The sequence below is a fragment of the Apium graveolens genome, unplaced genomic scaffold, assembly GCF_009905375.1.
Source record: "Apium graveolens cultivar Ventura unplaced genomic scaffold, ASM990537v1 ctg4476, whole genome shotgun sequence".
Lineage (NCBI taxonomy): Eukaryota > Viridiplantae > Streptophyta > Magnoliopsida > Apiales > Apiaceae > Apium > Apium graveolens.
In genome coordinates this window covers 43,011-62,110 of record NW_027418560.1, presented here as the reverse complement: position 1 = coordinate 62,110, position 19,100 = coordinate 43,011, and the positions used below count along the sequence as shown (strand labels likewise).

General features: G+C 34.9%; 1 non-coding gene across 1 annotated transcript; it reads right to left on the bottom strand.

The window, feature by feature from the left end:
• Positions 1-13,803: 13,803 nt before the first annotated feature.
• Positions 13,804-13,910, bottom strand: LOC141701976 (small nucleolar RNA R71). The gene has a single exon (XR_012566960.1). It is a non-coding gene; the product is annotated as a small nucleolar RNA R71 (small nucleolar RNA).
• Positions 13,911-19,100: the final 5,190 nt, after the last annotated feature.

Sequence of the window (19,100 nt, the reverse complement as noted above, 5' to 3'; positions counted from 1 at the left end):
ATGTAAGGGACCAAGATATAAGTTGTTTGGTAGGTGAAGAATTATGCACACAAAAGGATGATCAAGGTATATTGAGGTTTTCTTCTAGAATTTGGATTCCACCAGTAACGGAGCTAAAGAATGAAATTTTGCAAGAAGCGCATAGTTCAAGATATTCCATCCATCCGGGGAGTAACAAAATGTACAGGGATTTAAAGGAAAATTATTGGTGGCCAGACATGAAGAGGGAAATTGCGGAATGGGTTAGCAAATGTTATACCTATCAGAGAGTTAAAGCAGAGCATCAGAGACCAAGCGGATTGCTACAGCCATTGGAGATTCCAGAATGGAAGTGGGAACAATCGCCATGGATTTTATAGTTGGATTACCAAGGACAAGGGCTAATCATGATTCCATTTGGGTTATAGTGGATAGACTTACCAAGTCAGCTCATTTTCTGCCTATAAATAAAAGATTTTCGCTCGATAAGTTGGTCCATATGTACCTAAAGGAAATCGTAGTTCGTCATGGAGTTCCTGTGTCTATCGTATCTGATCGAGATCCAAGATTTAATTCAAGATTTTGGAAGAGTTTTCAAGAATGTTTGGGAACAAGACTGAATATGAGTACGGCCTATCACCCCCAGACGGACGGCCAAAGTGAAAGAACGATCCAGACAATCGAGGACATGTTACACGTTTGTGCTATTGATTTCAAAGGAAATTGGGACGAGCATTTACCCCTGGTAGAGTTTGCTTATAACAACAGTTATCACGCCAGTATTGGTATGCCACCCTATGAAGCCCTTTATGGACGCAAATGCAGATCTCCAGTATATTGGAATGAAGTAGGAGAATGCAAGATACTTGGACCTGAATTGGTACAGCAGACAAAGGAAGTTGTTGAAATTATCCAGAAAAGATTGATAGCCGCACAAGATTGTCAGAGGAAATACACAGACCAGTCAAGGAAAGACATGGAATTTGAAGAAGGAAGCTTGGTATTACTGAAAGTATCACCGTGGAAAGCACTAACAAGATTTGGGAAGAAAGGGAAGTTAAGTCCAAGATATGTCGGACCTTTTGAGATCCTAAAGCACGTTGGCAAAGTAGCTTACGAGTTGGCATTACCACCGCACATGGAGCACATTCACAATGTTTTTCACGTATCAATGCTTAAGAAGTACAATCCAGACTCCAGGCATGTAATAGAATATGAGCCAATAGAGCTTGAGGCGGATTTGTCATATGTAGAAAGTCCGATAGAGATTCTAGAGGAGAGGGAGAACGTATTGAGAAATAAAGTGGTAAAGTTAGTAAGAGTGTTATGGAGAAACCCAAAGGTTGAAGAGTCAACCTGGGAGTTAGAAAGTGATATGAGAGAAAAGTACCCTCATTTGTTTTCTTAGGAGATTCTGAGGACAGAATCCTTTTAAGGGGGAAAGGATATAATATCCGGGATATATCGTGTAATTAATTTGCTATTAAATAATTATTATATGGGTCCAGTATTTATTCTGTGAATTAATTGTTAAGTGTTATCTGTATTTGGATATTCAAAAATAATATTAATTGAGTATTTTAATTTTCATATGTCCAAAATAAATATAGATAATTGTCATATCTTCCTAATTATTTTTATGTTGATTTATGAATTTATAAGAATCATATGAAATTTATAAAATTTTTTTCCGGGTATTTAAAATCTATTTTATAAAAACTGGAACCAACCGACATCACCCGTTGTTACGTTTTTGGAACCCGAAACTCTTCCGAGAACTCCTTCCTAACCTAATTGTAATATTCCGAGCATATTCCATGTTTCGACTTTTTCGATCCGGCGTACGGTTTGTCCTGCACGGGTCCCGGCACAGCATTTTCGATACAATATTCGTTTCGGTAAATCAATAAAACTCGCATTTTCGATAAACGAGAGCTTTTTATTAAACTATCACAATTATCATTTCGTAGTACGTGTAACTAGGCGCTGAAACCAAGACCGCAGTATAAATTGTACTGATTTGGATAATTATCCCGAAAACTGATACCGTTTGGATCGGTTTTTATATATACACGTATCGGTTTATATCCGGAATGATCCAACGGGATACTAATTTTCCATAAATTGTACTGATTTGGATAATTTTCGTATCAAAATCATTTGCAGACATAATTATATAATTTTCAAAGAAAAACCCTAGTTTCATAAACTGTTCTAAGAATCAAACAAGTTTTTGGAGGTGTTATTGAATTCGGTTTGGAAAGCTCGAGTAACCAATCTGAAGGTCTTGAAGAGCTCTACCAGATTCTGTAATCCATACACCTGCAGAAATCAAGGTTATTTTTCTATAATTTTAATTATTTTCGAATTATTTTGATTTAAAAATATGAATTTTTGTTCGGATGATTGTTTATATGATTTGATGATTGCATGTTATAGATCTTGTTTTTCTGATGATTTTGGTATATTATATGTCTGATTTGGAGTCCAATAACATGTTCAAATTTGAGTTTGATTTTCGAATTTTAAAATTAGGGTTTATAACCTGTATGAATGTTCTTAATTGAAATTTGGGGGTTTCTTATTCTAGAATAGATTGATGTTGTGATATAGTGGGTTGTGTTCTCTGTGAAATTTACAATCCATTCGTATATGTTTCATGAATCAACGAGGTCTGTAGAGAAGGGAGTTGTGTTTTGATATTTCCGAAGTTCGCCGGAAACTGGCAAACTTCACGGCCAAATTCCGGCCAACTCAGGGATTGTTAGGTTGATTTGTTGGCATGGGTGTGTTCCTGGTGAAGTGTAGTTGTGATCTGGAGGTGGTGGTGGCCTGAGCACCCCTGGATCGTGTTCTCCGGCGAGACAGGGTGTTTTCCGGCGACACCCTGTAAAAATTGCAGTTTGGTACCTGAACTTTTGGGGACGATACAGTTAGGTCCCTGAAGTTTTCAGACTTTGCAAATTTAGGATTCCTGTTTTAGAAATGATTAAAAATCATATTTTCTATTTATTTTTATTATAAAAATTCGTTTTTAATTTCTGAAAATGTTAAAAATCATTATTTTAATTCCGAAAATTATTTTTAATTCAAAAATAAATCTGAATTAATTAGTTAATTAATTTCAGTTAATTTTTAATTGATTAATTGGTCAATTAATTCGGAAATTAATTGATTAATTGATTTAATTAAATATTAATTGATTTTAATTAATTATTTAATTAGATTTAATTATTTAAAAATAATTTAAAAATTCTGAAAAATAGTTTCGAGCTTTAAAATATTATTTTAAATTATTTCCAAGGCTCGATAATTATTATAAAATTGTTTCGAGGCCAGAATTGGTAAACCGAACCCTATTTATTAACCCGAAATTGATCCAACGACCCGTTTTAATTCCGAAAAATGTTTTAAAAATCATTTAAATACCAGAAAGCCTATTTATGACCCGAAACTTCTTTATAAATGATATGTCATTGATTATGTGACGTATTATGTGTTATATGTGATTTGTTGGTTGACTGTCGGTCTCTATATTCGATGTGTACTTGTTTATTGCATAACTTTCAATCCGTTAATCGGATTTGGGTGAAACGAAGGGTAGATAGAAGTATGTGTTGAATAGAATAGTATGAATTGATTATTGATAGATGTTTATGATATGTGAGCAGAAGAGGCAGGACGTAGGAAAGGGAAACAGGTAGTTGAGGAGTAAGGCGGTTGAGATTGGAAGCGAGTACAGTGTAGGAAGCTAACACCAGGCAAGTGTTCTGAACTTTCTCGAGATATTGTAGTACTTAGTAGTCCTGTTGATATTGCAAGTGCTTTGAAGCACTGAAACCCAAACACTGATTCCAGTTATTGCTCTTGAGCCATAAACCCTATTCTTTCTAAGCCATTGATTATTGCATACCCAAATACGAACCTCAAGTATACTATACTACTCCACAAATACCTACAAACTAAATACCGAACACTGAATGGAATTACCTACACACTCAACCCATTGTATCACTATGCTTTGAAAGGCAGAATCCTTGAAACCTTGAAACACTGATTCCTTTTCTATCCAATTCTTTCATTACCCAACAGCTAAGCTTTGAAAGTGCCATATTGATCCTCATAAACTCTGAAACCATTTCATTATGAAACATCCAATGTTGTTAATGATTCTGTTTATTGTTTATTATTGCTTATTCTGTTATTATGCTAGAATTGGATTGTTTTTTTATAAAATTGTGGACCAGATTCGTGGTCAGACCATATAATGGTCAAGTTAGGCCAAAGTGTGCCTTGGATCTAGTAGTTAGAGCAATGTTGTGTGCTTTGCTCGGGCTTAGTGCGTGACTGATCAGCAGCCTAACCTTGGTTTTTAAAATAAAAGTATAATATCCAATTCTAAATTATAATCCATTGTTCAGTTGATATCATAACCAAATTTACCTGATGATCATTATTCTCAGTTTTGTCATTGTGACTTGCTGAGCTAGTTAGCTCATTTGTGCGATGTTGTTTATATTCTTTCCAGTTAAAAAGGAACCAGTTGGTAACGAGGATCCCCAGTCCAGCGCGAGAGCTAGGGGTTCAGGTTGATCGAGTTAAGCTAGCAGGCTTCTTTTGGAATAATTTAAGTTTGTAAAAGTTTGTAATAATATTTAATATTTAGTTTGAGTTCGAATGGTTAGGATTCGAACAGTTTGTAATATAAGTAGATGTATTTGGCTTGTCTGCATACTTTAACCTGTTGCGATCCATGGTAGTTGTCAAGTAGGGTCACTGCATATTATTATTATCTTTATTATTGTTATAAGCAGATTATAATTAAGGTGTGTGTGGACCCCAAAATGGTGTTTAAAATTAAAAAAAGGAAGTTTTAATAACTAATTATTGATAGATTATTTATATCATAGATCATTTTAGATATTTTGAAATATTTGAAAATCTCTCTTGATACCCCCGAATATTTCAAATGTAAATTTAATATGCCAAAATTTTAAATCTAAAAAATCTTCAATAATCTAATTTGTATATAACGCTAACATTGAACAATATTAATAAAAGAATTTGTTTTAGAACTCCAGGATATTATAATTTGAATGTTGGGAAACGTAATTTTGAAGATTGAGATAAAATTTGGATATAATTATAAAATCAAAAAAAAATCCAATTTTTATTAATATTTAAATAGTTTTCGATGTGTTCAACTAACCAATTGATTTTGGTATTTTAAGTATGTCTAACCCTTCCGATTTCAAGTAGTTTAAAATTTATAAAAGAGATTTTAAAATTTATATAAATTATCCCCACCAAATTTTAGTTGGCTTATATAAATGTTTAAATTTAAAATTTTTAAATTAATTTTTATTTAATTATATTTTGAAAAATATAAATTAAATAATATAGATTTTAATTTGAAAAAAATAAATTGCCACAAGATTTAATCTCATAGTAGAAACAAAAATTATATTTCTTTTTTGTAAAGAATAAATATTCAATCCTATATGAAACCACACTGAGTTGCTTAGGAAATTTATATAATTTATTTAGTCTCGAATTATAAAAATTAAATATCATGATTTTACTATCATATTTTTATAATTTAATTGAGATTTTGGATGACAAATGATTTTGTTAGTTTTCTACGTGAACCTAAAAAATGTTATATCTAAAATAGAACAAAAATTTTACTACTCAATGAAAATGAACGTTGAAGTTATACATGTATATTTTGGTGAGGTGATTATTCTTTTACGTCTTAATTAATTGTTTATGAAGTTTTTATATTAAATATTTATGTTTAAATTTGCAACAATTAAAAAATTAAACTTTTTCAAAATTCAATATAATGTTAAAGATGTTAAAATGATAAGAGTAATAAAATTTTCCTTTCAAAATAAATTTTATTTTGACTTCTACCGAAAATCAGTTTAGGATATTTAATGCTTGAAATATACATGATATATTCTAGATTTTACATATTATATCTAGATTTTTTGTTATGTTTAAAATTGAAACAGAAGACTAACAAAATTTTAAATGTTTTGTTTTTGAATAGATTTCAAGATTACCTTTTATATGTTGTTGTGGATATTATTTTCTATTGAGCATTAAATTTATTAGGAAAGATTTGCTCAACAATACCAAGATATTGGGGTATATTAAAAAAAGTAATAATAATAATAATATCTCAAAAAAATCTCAAAAAAGATAATTATCTTCTTGCATATAGCACTTATACTGGCCTATATAAGGAACATGGGCTCTTCACACCCTCTACTTGCAACAATCTCCACCCCTAATACACATATTGGTTTAGTGTTCATATACAATATCATGTCTCAAAATTTTCACTCCTCTGATTCCTCCTCTTCTTTGATTTTCTCAGGTGCACCAGTAACTAAGAGAGCAAGACTGTCACTTGCCCGGAGTAACCAAAACTCAACAGCCATGGCCGTGGGAGGGCACCAGAATGCTCATAGGGGAGTGCGGGCTTTGGATCAAAGGCCTGCTGGAGCTTCATTTTCCTATCAGCCAAACCCAACCACCAATGCTTATCATCCCCCGGTAAATTCTTTCTTTCAATCAGCTCCAAGTATTGGAGGAAGTGGAATGGCCAACTGTGTTATTCCTCTGGCCAATTCTGCTCCTCCTGTGACAGCCACTAGTATTGGAGACATCTTGGGTACTGCTTCTCCTGCACCCAAAACAGCTCCCAGTATTGGAGCAAGCGGAATCGCTAATTCTGTGCCTCCAGTGGTCACTTATATTCCTTCAGGACCAGACACCAAGGCAACTACTTTTCGTGATTTCTTTGCTGCTTCTTCTTCAGCTCCAAGTAATGGAGCAAGTGGAATGACCAATGTTATTAATCTGGAGGATGACGAGGAAGAGGAAGAAGATCTTGATTTAGAACTTAAACTCTAGATGGGGGTGTTTGGTTTTCCAAATGTCATGTGCAACATTTTCATAATGTTTTGGATATGATTTTTTTTTTTTTTGTCAGGATTTTGGAAATGAAATTTGTTTCTTTTTTATATGGAATTTGAATGAAAGTTATTTTCTTTACTCCTTTTTAAAAGAATCTTATTGTTTGATTTCATAATGCTACTAATAGTTAATTATTGATTATCCTTTTTATGTAACTAAACTTAAATTTAAATCTATAAATTCACCAGGAAAGTTCATCACTTTATTGGTTAGAAAATGGGAGAGAAAATGGGACTGTTGAATGGCTCCCTTAGCCTCCTAAAATGTCAAGTCTATATATTATACTTATTCACTGAGAAAAATTAAAAATTAATTTACAGTTTTAATACAATATTATATATCAAAAATAAGATCTTTTAAAATAAATATAAATTACAAGAGGTCAGAATTTACAAGATGAGTGACTATAGATAAATATAAAATACTTAATAACTAATTAAAGGTTAACATATGTTTTCTTTTCTTTCTAAACTTTTCATTTACTTTTCTTTTATTTATGAATAATTTTAAAGTATCAAACTGTTACCGAAAATTGATCTCAATGTCATGATCTAATGATCTAATTGATTATAATTCTATTAAGAATATTCACATAAATTTCACCAATTAATATACCAAATCAGCAATGTCACATATTTGACATGAAATTTTAGTAACCAAGTTCATATCTAGCATTACTCTTTTTTATATAAACTTTTCATTTACTTTAAACTCTAAAATAATCAACAATACTCTTGGATAATAAATCCTGTTGTTCACTTCTCCTATTCTTGTATCTGATTATAAATTAAAAGTTATATTTAAAACAAAAAAAACACATGTACTTAAAAGATTTTTGGATATATTTTTTTAACAAAATAATATGTGTTATTTTGGTTGGAATATGTGTTATAATACTCACAAAAATAACACTAATTAAAACATTTATCACCTTATTTGTCAAGTTATTTTGTATCCAATTTTATATATGTAAAGCATACTATACTTTTCCAAATTGTTAATTTTTAAAAGGAAATTTTGTTAATTTCAATAGAGAGTAGGTACTAATTTTGATGCATAAACATCTTAAAGAAACATAATGTGTTCTGATAAATAAAGATTTATGAATATAATTTAAAATAATTTTTTAATTAGGCCATGGTTATAAAATAATTGACATAAATATAACTAAATTGATGATAGACAAGAGTCTGGAAAAAGAAAAGTATAGCAAGATGATTTTGTAAACATCTTACTTTTAATTTCACAAGCCTTGTAAATGGTCTAATGTGGGATCTTTAATGTGGGATCAAATTCAGGAGTGTACTATCTTTTGTTATGAAATTTAGTTCAGGGGTCTTTTGTGTTGTACATACGATAAGGACTTATAAAAACAAAACAGTTATGTATTTATTTTATTTGGCTGCATCAACCTAATTGTTGTGGTTATTTCTTGAGGATTATATAACATTATTTTGTTTTGCTGCATAATTCTAATTGTTATGATTGTTTTTGAAGTTTGTATCCCACTATGTACCTTTAAAGTCATCATCTTCTTTTCTGATATAAGTTGCTTATCTAAAAACATTTCATTGTGCTATAAATAATTTTTATGAACATACTTAAAAAAATTTTATATTACTTAATTTGTTTAATAACTTCACAAGAATGGTGAAGTAAAACCCCAATCAACTTAAAATTACCAAATTTTTAATCTACTAATTACTTATAAGATAAAATAATTTCATGAATTTAAACCCTAGTTAGTTATAAGATAAAACCCTAAACATAAATTTCCATATTTTATACCCTAGCTATAAAACTAGAATATATATTGTCAGGGGTGCTAGTTAGTAACTTGTCAGCATTATTATATTTTATACTCTAGTTATTAAATAGTAAACGTGCTAGTTAGTAATTTGTCAGCATTAGTATATTTCATACCCTAGTTATTAAATATTAAAACCCTAAGATACATCGGCTAATATATTTAATAATCTTTCCTTATAGTATATCAAGTAAGATTAGCGCCCCCTAAGTACAATCAGATTGTTAATTGTATCCTAATAATAAAGTTATTTCAATTATAACCTATTAATATTGACTCTATCTTATAATTATTGATTAACAAAAGCCTAAAATTAATTTAGTGTTAACCAAATTTATGTTTAAATTTGGTTGTTGAAAAATATAGTAATTATTCAAATAACAATAGAATGTACTGTTCATATTTAATTTATAGATAAAATTAAAGATATCATGATATTTAGAATGCTAGCAAGTGTTCAAACTTGACAATTATTAATAAAATTATTTAAGCCTTTATTAATAATATACTACATTATAAATGTATTAATAACTATACACCATTCTCAAATAATGTATATTCATAGTATTAACCTTCACAATATTCATGGATGATCCACGCTATTAATTTTTTTGATATAATAGCTACTAATTTTATTATAATTTTGATTTGATTGAGTAATAAATTATAATATTTTATTTTACTTTTCAATATTATTGCTAGCTCAATACTAATTTCATACTTTTCAATATAGTTCAATATTAATTTTAATAATTTAATTCATCATTAATGTATTTTTATGATTATTTTTCTTTTGTCAACAAGAAATAACAAATTATTTAGTTGGATTCATCAAAAAAATTCAATAAAAATAAAAATGTCAATAAGATATTCCAAAAAATATATTTTGTCAAAAGATATTTTCTAGCTATATGTTGTATATACACACTTATTTCCTTTTAATCTTAATTTTGTTGAAAATTTATATATTTTTTATTTGAAATTAAAATTTGTATTAATAATTAAAATAAAATAATAAACTAATAAAGGAATACGCGATTAAAAAGTTTTTATAGAATAATTTATGGAAAAAATTGGTTGTTACCTCATTTCACTTAGACCGTTGAGATATTATACAATATTGGAAAAAAATATAAAATATAATTTATTGTATTTATTAACTATCAGTTTAAAATCAAAGTATAAAAAGTTACACAAAAAATTCTAGAATATGAATAACCCTAATTGCTTAATAAATAGAATATTATTAGACATGATTTGGTCCAAAGGCTAAACCCGGTTATTAAGGCATGTAATTTATATAGCATTAATTGGGTTTTAAGGGCCCATAGACCGAAGATGTATTATTAAATTCGTAGATTCTAAATCAACCTAGATTGTAGCTGAGAAAGCAAGTTCAAATAAGAGTCAAACTCTAAAAAGAATAGTACTCAAGACACACAGTTCGATAAGGAAGCAAATCCCTACTTTCTAGGACTCCAAAGCCCATTATAAGTCTGAGACTTACCCACCAAGTCTCCTAAATATAATCTAAATCAAGGATTCCCATACCTATATAAAAGGCTTCACACAGTTCATGAGAAAACGCTTTTGACTTGATCTTTGACATATAGCAAGGTACGTAGGCATCTTGTGAAGACATATTGAGCCACGAAACACGAGAGCAGTCAAATAGAGTCTTGAGCTCACGAACCCTAGCATTAAAACACACTAATTTTTAATCCATAACATTTGGCGTCGTTTGTGGGAAGAAGACATCAACCATGATAACCACACGAATCAGAAACAATGGTCCTGAAGGAACATCGGCTGACACTACCTAAACAATCTCATTTGCCGTTGAGATTCCCCCTCACTCAACATACTCTTAAGGGACAACAAATCTTTAATTTCCCAATCCGGATCTCAGTCACCCCTAATTTTAGTGGCGAACCCTCAAAACTCGAATCAGAACGCTCCCTTAGGGACACAATCTACGGGTTTAGAGATGCCGACCATAGTACAACACATGCCTATAAACTCTACATATGGGATGCCATTGTACTCTGAGGCTGGAGGAAGTAGGCCATCCTCACCGCCTCAACCACAACCGCGGAACGACCCTAACTATATTAGAGGTCTGCGACCAACCAATAACCAACGAGATATATCTGGACCCTATACAACTGAGGAGAGTGGAGAGTCAACCGATTAGAATACCCATTACAGGATGAGACGTAGGAATAAAGAGCCTGTTGGAGGCATGCGCCTCGAGCACGTTGGAGGCAGGCATCCCGAATATCACGAAATTCATGGAATGCCATCCCAGACTTTTAAAGAAAGGATATGTGCTAATGAAGTAGAAATCCTAAGGCTTAAGAGAGATATGGAAAATAGTCAGGCTAGACAGCCATCAAGAGCCAACCGAGTTAGAGGAACTAGAGGAATTGCTCAAGTCATCGACTTGGAGGAGACTCCCATGGAGAAATTGATGGATGTTTCTCGGGGAAATCCGTTTGAATTCCTCCCCCTTGGAGACCCAGATGATCCAACCCCTCATTTCACGAAAGAGATCATGAATACCCATATCATAAAAAAGTTCAAGATGCCCACTATAAAAGCCTATGATGAGATTGAGGATCCGATAAATCATGTTAGGACTTTCTCTAATATACCGTTGTTGCATCCTGTGAATGATGTAATCAAATTTAGAGCTTTTCCTCAAATTTTATCAAGCAAGGCCCAAAGGTGGTACAGCCGCTTGCCCCCAAATTCGATTAAATTATTTAGAGATTTAAGTCAAGCTTTCATCAAATAGTTCATTAGCAGGAAGGTGCGCGAAAACATCTTAGCTTCCCTCATAATTATAGCAAGGAGCAAAGGGATCTCTTACGGACTACTTCAATTATTTCACAAAGGAGACCTTGAAATCCCCGATCTTGATGGTAAGGTAGTTATGATAGCATTATAGCAAGGAACCAAGGATGAGTTCTTCAAAATTTCTTTGGCCAAGAGGCCAAAAAAATTATGTTACAGCTCCAAAGTAGAGCAGAAAAGTATATCCAAGTTGAAGAAAGCATGAAGAAGACATTGGTCAGCAACGAGCACGCTGGTGGCAAGAAGCGGAAGATACAGGAATACAATGCAAAGGACAAGTATTCTCGGGTTAGCAAAGAGGCTAATTCATAACCAAAGAAAGGGAGTCCGGACAAAAGTTCATTGAGTATGCTAGAGTGATTGCTCCCAGGAGTCAAATCTTGATGAAAATTGAGAGAGACGGAGATGTCCGCTGGCCAAAGCCTCTGAAAGTTAATCCTGCCAAGCTGGATAATAGCAAGTATTATCGATTTCACAAGGAAACTAGCTATGACACCGATGAGTGTCAGCAGCTAAAAGACGAGATTGAGTTCCTCATTCAAAAAGAAAACTGAATAAGTACACTGGAAATGGTGAGAGGGGGGAAAGGAATAATAATGGAAGAAGAAACTTTGATGACCGTAAGAGGGATCAAGACGATCAGGGGCGAAACCCCCAACGAGGACCAGTGATAAATACGATCTTTGGAGGGTCAACCGCGACCGGCTCTTCTAAGAACTCACGAAAGGTTTAAGCTCGAGAGGTCATGCACTTAGTTGGAGAAGCCCCAAAAAGGGCCAAGACTAGAGTAACAATAACGTTCAATGACTTTGATTTGGAAGGGGTCAAATTTCCTCATGATGATCCTATAGTCATAACACCTATTATAGGGAACAACCCGGTAAAGAGAGTTCTTATAGAAAATGGAGCGTCACTAGATATTTTACTTTATGAAACCTTTATAAGGATGTGAAACAACGATTCTCAGTTAACCCCCACTGATATACCGATATATGGCTTCGTTAGAGTCGAATGTCCCATTGAAGGGATAATTAAGCTACCTTTGATAATGGGCCAGGAGCCAAGGAAAGCTATGCAGATGTTGAATTTTGTAATCGTTAAGGTTGGATCGACATATAATACAATCATGGAAAGGATGGGTATACATGTCTTCAAGAAAGTCTTATCTTCCATTTAGTGATCAAATTTCCAATAAAGAATAGGATAGGAGAAGAAAAAAGAGATCAGAAGATGGCAAGAAGTTGTTATGCAGTCTCGTTGAGGGCTGATGGAGCCAGGAGCAGGTTCTGCCCATTGAAGATATGGATATCCGTGAGAATGATGAAAAACTAGGAAAAAGGGCAGAAGATTTGATCCTGGTTCCTCTGATCCCAAAAGATTCTGAAAAGGTAAATTTTATTGGAGCGTCACTGAAGGAACCGCTTAAAAGGGAAGCTAATAAGGTTCTTGCAAGAAAATAATGATGTGTTTGCATGGTCAGCTGTTGAGTGGCATTAATGACATTTATAACGGTTCGTAACCCTTTGGATTGGTGTTTTATAATCGAGTTGTTAGTGTTTTAATGTTTTTTTGTAGTGTTTTTTCATTTCAGGCATTTACCGGGTAACCAGGTGAATTAGTATGGTTTTAGTGCTAATTTGGTTTTAGGAGGATGTCTAGAATAAAAGCTCGTTAAAGACCAACTCAAATCAGCAAGAAAAGAAGAAGTCAATAATTTTTTCCAGACAGACGGCACGCCCACGCTGTGATAGCGCGCGGCCATGCCAGGAAGGCTCTTATTACAATGGGAGAACCAGATGCGAACCCAAAGGCTTTGATGGACTATTCTCAACCGAAGATCAATGATATTCAGTCTAGCATTGTTCGATCAGCCATCTCGGCTAATACCTTTGAGATCAAGCCGAGCACGATTTAGATGATACAGAACTCAGTTCATTTTGGGGGTTCTCCGATAAAAAGACCCCAACATGCACATAAGAGATTTCATCGAGATCTGTGACACTTTCAAGTTTAATGGAGTTTTTGAAGATGCTAGTAGGTTAAGGCTTTTTCCATTCTCCCTGCGCGATAAAGCTAAGTGCTGGTTACATTCCTTACTACTAGGGTCTATCACCAAATGGGAGGATCTTGCTCAAAATTTCTTAATTAAATTCTTTCATATGGTGAAGACTACTATAATCAGAAACACACTTACTCAATTTGCTCAGCAATCTGGAGAATCTTTATGTGAGGCTTGGAATAGATAAAAGGAGATGTTTAGGAAATGTCCTCATCCTGGGATGCCTGACTGGATGATCATTAACTGTTTCTATAATGGTTTGGGTGCTACTTCTAGACCCATGCTTGAGCAGCATCAGGAAGAGCCTTGTGGTCTAAAATCTACGATGTAGCTTATGAATTGATTGAACTGATGGCTGCTAATGAATTCCAGAATCCTACTCAGAGACTAACTTAGGACATGGTAGCAGGAATTATGGAGTTGGATGCAGCAACTGCTATAGCTGCTCAACTTAAGGCTTTGACGATTAAGGTGGATTCTCAATTTAATTATGGAGTTAATCAGGTTACTAGTGTCTGTGAGCTTTGTGTTGGTACCCATGAGACTGATCTGTGTGCCAGTTCTAGCGAGTCAGCTCAGTTCATGAGCAACTTTCAGAGGTCGCAACAACCTGTACCAGCCACCTATCATCCTAACAACCGCAATTATACTAACTTTAGCTGGAGCAACACTGAGAATGCGGTTCAACGGCCTTATCAGCAATATCCAGCAAAGCAATATAACCCTCCTGGTTTTCAGCAACCGCAATATGCACCAAGGTAACAACTCTAGCTGCAACAGTCTAATGAAAAATCTAAATTGGAGGAGTTGAGGCTCATGTGCAAGAGCCAAGTGGTTTCTATCAAGACCTTGGAAAATCAAATCGAACAAATTGCCAATGCCTTGTTAAATCGTCAACCTGGTACACTCTCTAGTTACAATGAAGTTACAGGAAAGAGGGAAGCTAAGTAACAGGTTAAGGCAATTACATTAAGGTCTGGGAAGGTTGTAAATCCCGAACAATCTCAAGTTTCGGATGAAGAAACTATGGCTGAGGAAGAAGTGCAGAAGGAGGCTGAAGTGGGACAAAGGAAGACTACTGTTGAACACACTCCTCCTGAGAGTAATAAAGGTTAGAAACAGATCTATCCTCCACCTCTCTTTCCTAAGCGGCTGTAGAAGAAAAAGCTGGATAAGTAATTAAAGAAGTTTCTGGAGGTGTTCAAGAAACTTCACATCAACATAACTTTCGCTGAAGCTCTTGAACAAATACCTTGTTATGCGAAGTTTATGAAAAGGTATTCTCTCTCGGAAAGTGAAGCTTGATGACTTAGAGACTGTTGCTCTCAAGGAGGAATGCAGTGTTGTGCTGCAACAGAAGTTGCCTCTGAAGCTTAAAGATCCTGGAAGCTTCACTATTCTTTGCACCATTGGAAAAGTGTCAATTGACAAATGCTTATGTGACTTGGGAGCTAGCATCAATCTGATGCTTTTGTCAATCTTCAAGAAGTTGGACTTACCTGATCCAAAGCCTACTTATATAACTCTGCAGCTGGCTGATCGTTCTATTACATACCCACGTGTCATTGTGGAGGATGTTTTGGTCAAGGTTCACAAACTCATCTTTCCTGCTGATTTTGTAATTCTTGATTTCGAGGAGGATAAGAAGATTCCCATAATCTTGGAAAGACCATTCTTGGCTACTGGCCAAACCTTGATAGATGTGTAGAAGGGTGAGCTCACCATGAGAGTTCTGGATCAGGATGTAACTTTTAATGTGTTCATTTCCATGAAGTTCCCTACGGAAAATGAAGAGTGCTTAAAGGTGGAGTTGTTCGAATCTGTGATTACTTCAGAACTTGATCAATTGCTAAGGTCTGATACCTTAGAAAAGACCTTGTTAGGGAATTCCGAAAGCGAAGATGATGAAGGTGATGAGCAATTGCAATATCTAAATGCTTATCCCTGGAAGAGGAAGATGGATATGCCTTTTGAATCTCTTAGAATGGAGGAGCTGAACAAATCTCCAAAGCGCCTCAAGCCATCTATTGAGGAAGCTCCTACACTTGAGCTTAAACCATTACCTGAACACTTACGGTATGCTTTTTAGGTGATGCATCTACTTTGCATGTTAATTGCATCTGACCTTTCAGGTAGTGATGAGGAAAAGCTCTTAAGGATTCTGATAGAATTCAAATTGGCAATTGGATGGACGATAGCAAATATCAAGGGAATCAGCCCTTCTTACTGTATGCGCATAAGGATGATGTAGTGGTCTACACTGGTTTATCACTAAAATTCTGCAAGAGGAAGGTAGCAAGCCCACTGTTGAGCAACAAAGAAGGCTAAATCTGATCATGAAAGAAGTTTGAAGAAAGAAATTCTCAAGTGGCTAGATGCAGGGATTATCTATCCCATTTCTGACAGTTCTTGGGTGAGTCCAGTTCAGTGTGTGCCGAAGAAAGGAGGTATTACCATTGTTACTAATGAAAAGAATGACCTCATTCCTACTTGAACAGTCACGGGGTGGAGAGTTTACATGCATTACAGGAAGCTGAACAAAGCCACGAGAAAAGATCACATCCCTCTACCTTTTATTGATCAGATGCTTGACAGATTGGATGGGCATGAGTACTACTGTCTTCTGGATGGCTATTCGGGCTATAATCAGATTTGTATTACTTTGGAAGATCAGAAAAATACTACTTTCATGTGTCCATTTGACACTTTTGCCTTTGGAAGATTTTCCTTTGGTTTATGTGGGGCACCTGCCACATTTCAGAGATGTATGATGGTTATCTTCTCTGACATGATTGGTCAGAATATGGAAGTGTTTATGGATGACTTCTCTGCATTTGGTGACTCATTTGATGAGTGCTTGCAGAATCTTTGTGACATTCTTAAAAGGTGTGTTGAGACCAATTTGGTTCTCAACTGGGAGAAATGTCACTTTATGGTGCGATAGGGCATTATTCCTGGTCACAAGGTCTCTAGTAAGGGTCTTGAGGTGGACAAAGCAAAGATGGGGGTCATTGAAAATCTTTCTCCACCAGTTTCTGTTAAGGGAGTTCACAGCTTTCTTGGTCATGCAGGCTTCTATAGGCGGTTCATTAAGGACTTCTCAAAAATTTCTAAACCTTTGTGCAATCTTCTGGAAAAGGATGTCACAATCAAGTTTGATGATGAAAGCCTAGCTGCTTTTAAGTTCTTGAAGAAGAGTTTAATTACAACACCTGTCATAAGTGCACCTGATTGGAATGAACCTTTTAAGATGATGTGCGATGCAAGTGGCTATACAGTTGGAGCAGTTCTCGGGCAGAGAAAGAACAAAATATTTCATGTGGTCTACTACCCTAGTAAGACCCTAAATGGTGCTCAACTGAATTATACTACTACTGAGAAAGAACTTCTGGCTATTGTCTATGGTTTTGAGAAGTTTCTATCTTATTTGCTTGGGACGTAGGTGACATTTTTCACTGATCACGCTGCAATTCGATATATCATCTCGAATAAAGATTCGAAGCCTATATTAATTAGATGGGTTCTTTTTCTTCAGGAATTTAAATTGGAGATCAAGGACAAAAAAGGTACCGTGAATCAAGTCGCTGATCATCTCTCTCGTTTGAAAGATTCAACTGCAACTTCACTAGATAAGACATTGATTAATGAGTCATTTCCCGATGAGCAATTATTTGGAGTGCAAGAGGAAGAGTCGTGGTTTGCAAACATTGTGAACTACCTTGTGAGTAATATCATGCCTCCAGATTTGTCTTATGCTCAAAGGAAGAAGTTTCTTCATGAAGTGAAGTGGTACATGTGGGATGAACCATATCTGTTTAGGCAAGGAGCTGTCCAAATCATCAGGAGATGTATTTCGTACGGCGAAACGGGGGGATCTTGCGAGACTGTCATTCAACTGTCTATGGAGGCCACTATGGTGGAGAGAAGACAATAGCTCATGTCCTTCAAGCGGGATTCTTCTGGCCTACATTGTTTAAGGATGCGCATCACTTTGTTTTTAAGTGTGATCGATGCCAGAGTGTGGGTAAAATGTCCAAAAGGGATGAGATGCCTCTTAATGTGCTTCTCGAGTTTGAAGTCTTCAATGTGTGGGGAATCGACGCCATGGGGTCATTTGTCTCATTTTACAATAATCAGTATATCTTGTTGGCGGTTGATTAAGTGTCAAAAGGGGTTGAAGTCAAGGCTTTGCCAACAAATGATGTGAAGGTAGTGCTTAATTTTCTTCATAAGCAGATATTCACAAGATTTGGGACTCCAAGAGTCATAATCAGTGATGAGGGATCACATTTTTGCAATCGCAAATTCACTGCCATGATGTAAAGGTATAATGTGAATCATCACATCGCTACAGCCTACCATCCTCAGACTAATGGTCAAGAAGAGGTGTCTAACAGAGAGATCAAGCGTATCTTGGAGAAAGTTGTGTTTCCATCAAGGAAGGATTGGTCTTTGAAGCTTAATGAAGCTGTTTGGGCGTATAGAACAGCATACAAGACTCCATCGGGAATGTTGCCATTTCAGTTGGTTTATGGTAAAGGGTATCATTTGCCTGTGGAGCTCGAGCATAAAGCGTATTGGGCTTTGAAGAAGTTGAACCTTGATTTGGATGTAGCTAGTAAGAAGAGAATGCTTCAATTGAAAAAACTCGATGAATTTCGGCTTCAAGCTTATGAAAACAACAAAATGTACAAGGAGAAAGTCAAGAGGTGGCACGATAGGGGTCTAATACTCAAGTCATTTGTGCCGGGAAAACAAATTCTGTTATTAAACTCTTGTCTCCGTCTTTTTCCTGGAAAATTGAAGTCGAGATTGACCGGGCCTTTCATAATCAAAACTGTGTTTCCGCATGGAGTTGTGGAGATTTTTGAGAATGATCCAGGCCAAGCATTCAAGGTAAATGGTCAGAGGTTGAAGCATTACTATGGGGATACGGCAAACCGCGAGGTGGTTAGTGCCGTTTTATTGACTACTTGATCTTGAGATACTAAGTCGAGCTAACGACGTAAACCAAACGCTTCTTGGGAGGCAACCCAAGTATGTTATACAATAGTAGATAGTGGAAGTAGAGAAGAAAAGAGAAAAACACAGAAAAAATAAAAAAACAAAAAAAAATTAGTGCCAACTACAGTAGCACGGCACGCCCGCGCTAAAATTCTAGAAACTGAGTGCGCCCGCGCTGATATAGCGCGCGGCCGCACCGGGTCCTGAGTTTAAGAAAAAAAACAGAATAAAGAGAAAATTCGGTGATTTTAATACAAAATCAATTCCCACCAAATTTTACTCTTCCACATCCCAAATTTCCCTCTCCAAATCAAACCCATTCCCATTATTTCCATAATCAATTCCCATCCTTTTCCATAACTAATTCCCTCCCAATCTCCTATATATACATACACCGATACACAAACT